The sequence below is a fragment of the Nicotiana tabacum genome, chromosome 11 (genome assembly GCF_000715075.1).
Source record: "Nicotiana tabacum cultivar K326 chromosome 11, ASM71507v2, whole genome shotgun sequence".
Lineage (NCBI taxonomy): Eukaryota > Viridiplantae > Streptophyta > Magnoliopsida > Solanales > Solanaceae > Nicotiana > Nicotiana tabacum.
Window position 1 is genome coordinate 48,477,054 of NC_134090.1, and position 6,860 is coordinate 48,483,913.

A 6,860-nucleotide genomic window follows, 5' to 3' on the forward strand; every position below is an offset into this window, starting at 1 on the left:
GGTTTAAAGGATAAAAGTCTAGGCGTCAATCAAAAACAATTAGGACTGCATTTAAAGAGAACAAATTACTGGCCTTCAGTCACCTCCACAAATATAACAAGTAAGTGCACGTCTTCAAAAAAACAATCAAGTATTTAATTGAAAATCCTAGAACATGATAGCTACGTGAGTAGGGAGTATTCAGCATTGAATTAGGACTGAAGTATCAAAGACCTACTGATTTTAGACCTGTGAATACGAGCAGTTTTAAAGCGCAATTTTATAGTTACAGGACTTTAATCGCCATATAAGCTTGCCTAAATGCATAACAGTGGTGTCCTAAGAGCATGATATCTATATTCAATAGAAATGCAGTAAAATAGTAAAATGATTTTTAAACGATAACTCGAGATCCTATAGGCATGCTTTCTAACAGTATTAATTTAAGACAACGTTTGAAAACTTATTAAATAAGCGACAGATTAATTGATTAACCCAATTCAGAATAAACAAACGTGAATTAAACGAATTTATTTAACTAAACTGGTTTTAAGTTCCAAGGGCATGATTTCTATTAGAGGTTATTTTAATTCCTATAGGCATGGTATCTAAGTTTTAAAAGCTGACTTAGAACTTATAGGCATGATTTCTAGGGAGACGAATTTGAATACACGCTGTAATGAAAATTGAACTTCAATTACTCTACACTTTATAGGCATGATGTCTAATTATAAAGCTGATTTTAACACTATAGACATGACCTCTATTAATAAAGCCATTTAGATTCTATAGACAAGGTTTCTAATATTATGGAAGTAAAGCAAACACAGCAAACACATCTGAATCAACACGATCCTATAGGCATGGTATCTACCCAATTTAACCACAATAATATACTACCCTCCCTTTTCACTAATCACCCCGTTGTTGTTTACAATAATTATTACAAACCAACGAATTAAATAAAAATACATAAATAAACAGGAGTTAATCTATAGGGAGCCTGCAATAGGCCCAAATTACTTCCAAGCCTCCAACTGCCTCAAATGCCAAAGTTCCATAGCCAATTTCATGTCTAGGTGTGTCAGAGTTCCCTAAGGACCTCAAGGATACCGGGCAGTACTCACATCTAGACCTTTTCTCAAATAATAACTGATTTAGGTGCAGTGTGGAAAGGCTAGCTCTGACATGCCAGAGTCCAGAGAGATCTCAAGGATCTCAAGGCAGTACACATATCAGAGGGGCAGAACCTAGTATTCTAAGAATAAGTGGAAGTGCATAACAGTTGAAAGAGTTTAATAGAAAGGTCTTAAGACTGAAAAAGAACTTTTGAAAACCATTAGTGCTGAAACAGTTTGAGGAAAAGTGTGAAGAAAACAATTGGCAATCATAACCAAGTCATAGTACAAGTTTCAGGAACAACTTTCACACAAAGGGGATAGGTGTTGGGAACATAGAGGGTATCCTTTAATGGAGCATAATAACGACAGGACATAGGGAGTTTTGAGGGGGTTCCACATATGCAGCAAAGATCACAGCAGAAACATGCCTCACAAAGTTAGAATTACTTTAAAGTGATTGACCGACTTAGTAGGAATGAAACAGAACAGGAAAGGACTTGAATGAGCATGCTGGGCAAGTATTAACAATGGAGGCATGCTAATTATATAGAAACAGAGTTTAGGAAGGACAGTAATTAGTCCAAACAGGCTTAAGTTACCTTTGCAGACATGGTAATCAAGACAACAAACAGGCAAATAAAGTGGAAACATTTAATCATAGGTTTGACTGAGCAGTATTAGACATGCTTGGATAAGTAGTAGATAGAAACATGAACATACATAAGCCATATGAACTAAAACAGTAAGTAAACACATAGGTTTGATTCTTAAAAATTAATCGGAAGCATACCTAGATAAAGAATGAAAAGTACAAGAAGTGAGAAAGGTAGTGTGCAACTTCCAGCCTTGGCTTGCAGTTGGCTAGAATGGCAAAGATCACAAGTAGCAAAGAGAGCAGAAAGAGAGCCTTTAGAGTGTAAAGAGTAGTGATTTTTCGAACTATTGTTCGTTGTTGAAGTGAGAATAGGAGGGAGTTTATATAGTAATCAAAAGCTTAGCAAAATAAGGTAAGGGATCAATTAAGTAGCAATTAGAGAGATTCAAGGAATCAATCACATGTAAAAATCAGTAAGTCGTCCCCTTAATCCAGGGATAATCAAATCAACGGTAAAAGCATACTAGATATTTAAGGAAAATAATCAAGTAAGGTTTGGTATAGAGTAGGTAATTATGAGTAAATGAATAGAAGTTTCAATTAAGGTAACAATCAATAAAGATCAGCAAATAACAAATAAGGCAAGGGGAAAGCTAATTAAGGCAAAGGGTTCAATTAAAAATAAGAATCAAAGTTTGTTAAGGAAAAGAGTTCAAATCAAATCAGGGAATAAGAATTTCAGAATAGTCAAGGAGAAAATCACGTATAGAGTCACAAGTTTAGCAAATAAAATAAGGTAAGAAATAAATAGTCAGGATTCAACACGTAATTTTAACGAAATAAATAGTTAAAACGACACTGATTCAAAGATATAGGTGTTAACATGAATAGTTAGGATGAACACAAGTATATAGAATCAGTGAAAGGTTGCAATAAAAAATTCAGTAGAGGCATATTAGGACAAGAAAATCACGAGGAATCACAAGAACCAAAGCAAGAACACAATCAGTATACCAATACTCAGAAAACCAGATGAAGAACGCTAAAAATTAGGGCTTTTAGTACAAGCGAGTTAAGGTTTACCAAATCAATCAAAACACATAAGAAGCAGAAGATTAAACACTCAAAAAATCATCAAACATTTTGTAAAAGAAATTTCCGAAAACCCTAGTTTAGAAAAGGAAGAAAATCACTTGAAAATCATACGATTCTTGTAAAGAAAATCAAGGTTTTTGTAAAACTCATATGAAACGAGTCGAAATCCTCTCAGATATGCACAGATCTAAGAGGTTCAGAAAAAGAAATTAGGATTTCGAAGAGAACCATATAGAGGTCAAGAAACATGATTAGAAACTCATTGATCATAGTCAATATAGGACAATCTTACTCGAAATCACACTGGAATGGCCTGAAACAGGCGAGAAAGGAACCATAGATGCAAGCCAACTAGCCCTGGTCCCTTGAGGTCCTTGGAGATGGCAAGAATAACGTGAGAGAGGCCATTTGAGACCTGGGAGATGGTGAGAAACCACCGTAGATAGCCATAGGTGAGTGTCAGTGAGGTTTGATTAGGGTTAGGTTTGAGAGCGTTCGATATAGGAGAGGGGTTTCAGGGTGGCGGATGGTGTAGAATGATAGGGTTTCGGGGGTCTTTCAGTTTATTTTAGGAAGGGTCGTTTGTGGCCGTTGATCTTTATGATCAACGGCCGAATTAAAGGGTATTGGGGCAGGATCGGGTCTTCAGGGTTTGGGCTGGATAATATTAATTAAAAATTTGGCTGGTATTATGTTGGAATAGGGCTGAAATTGAAATAAAACAGGCCAGATTTGAAATAGCCACTTTTAATAAATATATAATTTATAAAAATAATAAATGTTTTCCAAAAAATATTTTAGTGTACTAAAATGAATTCAAATAGTTGTTTAACATTTTAAAAATATAAAAGATCATTTTATGCATCAATAATGCAATTATGCATTAGTAGGGCTATTATTGCAAAGATATGCAATTTAGCCTAAAAAATTTAAATATAATTATAAAAAATGCACTAAAAATGTTTAAATACTATTTTGGCACAAATAAAGAATTTAGATGATTAAATCACCACAAAAATAATTTGAAGGATAATTATTGAAAATTTTTATAAATAAAAAGAGAAGGAATAAATCAATTTGGAGCTTTTAAAAATTATAGAAAATTATAAAAATGCTTATGCATGCTTATAACTGCATATGTGCTATTTTGAAAGTATATATATATATATATATATATATAACATATGAGAAAAAATTGTGTATCAACAGCAGGCATGCTTACAAGAGTAAAGCTATCCAGTTGGTCTATCAAAAACAGGTTAGACTTAGAAGTCATAGACCTCCTCTCAGCACGAGGCAATAGAACTTTTTTTACCAATTCGAAAAGCAGTTGATAAATAGGGAGTAATGCCTTCTTGTGGATCTGGTCCCCCTTTTGGTTCGCATTGTCCTTTACCACGGCATTTCGGAAATTATACTGACACACTCCTTCACACTGGTCACACCAACTGTAGGGACTTTAAGAATTTCCCCAAGAAATATTACATCGAACACGATATCTACTCCATTCACCAAAGCACAAATATGGTTGGTCTCAACGGGAAAGAGTCTAGCAAAGAAGCTTTGAACCTCATCCTCATACACCTTAGGTCCATCTATTTGGAATAGATGCCCCCATTGTTGAAACTCGAACCATTTCAAGAACTTGTCGCATACCAGCCATCTCAGAGATTGCTGGGTCAAATGTACGACCTAGCAGAACCTTTTGGTGACCTAGGCATTCTGAAATGGAACTGCCTTCACTTCTCAGTCTCTTCACAGAACTAGGTTCCTGAATAGTTTCAGACTTGCGTTTGCCGGACTTCCCACCACTTGATTTCTCTTTTCCCTTAGACTTGATTAACACATCCTCATCAGACATCAAGGACTCACCCACAACATCCTTCAACTTGGAACTGGGGGTTGAAACTTTCTCTACTAAAGCAGGCTGCTGCTTCTTCTGGGACCGTCTCACCAAGGAACCAGGTTCCTCTGGTGTTTCCTCTTCCACTTCTACCACAGGGACCGCTTTATCACATACGGGCACATTATCTTTCACCAACCACCTCCTTTGCTTCTTACTACTTTTTCTGCTCTTTTTAGGGGCAGAGCCGTAGGCCACCTTAGCTTACAACCTGGTAGTAGGTCGCTTGGTGGAAGACTCAGGAGTGGACACCACCCTTCGCTTAATTATGAATGCATCAAGAGCCAGGTTGTCTAAATCCTCCTCATCGCTGGACCTCATCTCAGGAGCTTGAATGTCTAGAGGCGCAACAGCAAATGCAGGAGCAGAACTATCCTGGGAATGAGAACCCTGACTTGAGTCCTCCGGAGAGGGATCAGGTGCCTCATGTGAGTGCCCAGTAGTTTCTGCTAGTGCATCATCCTCAACAGTCACTATGGCTCCTTCTTCCCCCATACCATGTACCTCGTTTCTATGAGAAATTATCTCATGAAGGACACCGTTGGCAGATACCACAAAGATAGTTACAACATTTTCTTCCTCAATCGGCACCATTGCCACCACAAAATCTGCAGTAACAATGGCGGAATCCTCTACGACCTCATGGCTTTGACCTTGTTCTCCACTTGTTCTTTGATAAGTGGGAACCTCAGAAGATAGAGAGGACAGATCAACAATTTTAGGGGTTTTTGAAATGGACAGAGACAGGGAATCTGGGTGAGGTGTGATTTCAGCGGGGAGAGTAGGAGTGGTTATAAAAGACTCAGAGGGAATGGCGGACTCCATAGGTTTTTCAGTACCAGGGATGACTGAGGCAGGGATGTCGGAGTTTGTATCAGCCATTGAAAAAATGGAGTGAAGGTACTCTAGGAAGTTCTAATGGAAGACTTATGGTTTGTGGAGAAAAGAAGAGGGTTTTATTAAAGATGGATAATTATGAAGAGAGAGATAGGGACTGGTTCTGAAACGACGGTTGTGCGTGGAGAAGTGCAACGTTTCAGAGGAAGATGGAACGATTTTTAGTGAAGAGACGTGACAGCAGGATCTGAAAAGGTGGATGACATGGCAGTTGTGTTTTGCACCTTTTTAAGACGTGTATTAAAGAATGCACAGAACTACTCACCTTTGGTACAAGAACCAGGTTCTTGACCTGTTATTTGAAAGTATCAATCCTCTTTTCTCGTCCATGCACTGCATTTATAGCTTCTATTCTCATCATGGTGTTTACCTGCAACGGTATTGAAGTGTTTTAGACTTGGCCAGAAAACACTTTTAGCTAGTTTTACCTGAAGGTGATTTTTATAGCCAAATGATGAGGAATCGGGTTCTCAATTGGGCTTTCGCATCCCCAGCTTCACTCTGTTTCTTTCAAAATGTTCCCTACTAAATGCTTTGGTGAAGTTATCTACAATTTTGTCTTCTGTGCTACAAAACTTTATACAGATCAACCCTTTCTCCATATTGTCCCTCAGAAAGTGATGCCTTACATTAATATGCTTGGTCCTTTTGTGTTGAACTGGATTCTTAGCCATATTGAGTGCACTGGTGTTGTCACATAGAAGGGGCACACTCTTAGTAAGTACCCCAAAATCTTCCAGTTGCTGCTTAATCCATAGAAGTTGAGCACAGCAGGATGTTGCAGCTACATATTCTGCTTCAGCTGTTGAAAGAGCCACTAAATTTTGCTTCCTTGTTCCTCAGGAGATGAGACATGATCCTAGAAAGTGTGCCATTCTAAAAATGATTTTCCTATCCACAAGATAACCTGCATAGTCTGCATCAGCATATCCAATGAGATTAAAACTGTCACTTGAGGGATAATAAAGAACCAGGTCATGTGTTCCTCTAAGGTATCTCAGAATTCTTTTGGCAGCCTTCAAATGAGATTCCTTGGGATTTGATTGAAACCTTGCACATAACCCTCACACTGAAGACAATATTAGGTCTGTTGATAGTGAGATAGAGAAGAGTCCCAAAGATGCCTCTATACATGGTTTGATTCACAGGAGATCCAGTTTCATCCATGTCCAGTCGAGTGGTCGTCGCAATGGGAGTGTCTATCACCTTTGATGCTTCCATGTCAAACCTATTCAAGAGCTCCCTAATGTATTTTTGCTGACAAATGAAT